The sequence below is a fragment of the Psammomys obesus genome, unplaced genomic scaffold (genome assembly GCF_907164565.1).
Source record: "Psammomys obesus unplaced genomic scaffold, mPsaObe1.curated_primary_1811, whole genome shotgun sequence".
Taxonomy (NCBI): domain Eukaryota; kingdom Metazoa; phylum Chordata; class Mammalia; order Rodentia; family Muridae; genus Psammomys; species Psammomys obesus.
In genome coordinates this window covers 24249704-24250258 of record NW_026591086.1, presented here as the reverse complement: position 1 = coordinate 24250258, position 555 = coordinate 24249704, and positions in this window count along the sequence as shown.

Genomic DNA, 555 nt, shown 5'->3' with positions numbered 1-555 from the left:
ATTTATTTATTTATTTATTTATTTATTTATTTATTTATTTATTTATTTATTTATTTATTTATTTATTTGAGACAGGGTTTCTCTGTGTAACCCTGGTTGTCCCAGAACTCACTTTGAAGACCAGGCTAGCTTCAGTATCAGAGATCCTTCTGCCCATGCCTCCTTAGTGCTGGAATTAAAGGAGTGCACCACCATACATTTGCTTTTTTATATATTTATAGTGAGAGACCAAAGAATTAAAAATTAGTTTTTTGAGTTATTGGATTAAATTTTAAAGCACAAGCCTAAACAAAGGCTAGACATGTCCATCCACCTGTGGGGAGTAACCAGCCTTACTGCATTCTTTCCTGTCCACTAGAGATACAGTTGCTAGGAAACGGGCCCAGATCACCCCTCTCTGCTAGGACAGCCAAACAAAGGAAGCCAGGAAGTTAATGGTTTGGGGGCCTTCCCACAGCCAATCAGCTTAAAATGCAACATCCCTGTTTGTGTTTCAACCAATAGACGCTCGCCAGGCTGGATTTCCCCTGATTTAAGCATAATGGGAGGGACTGG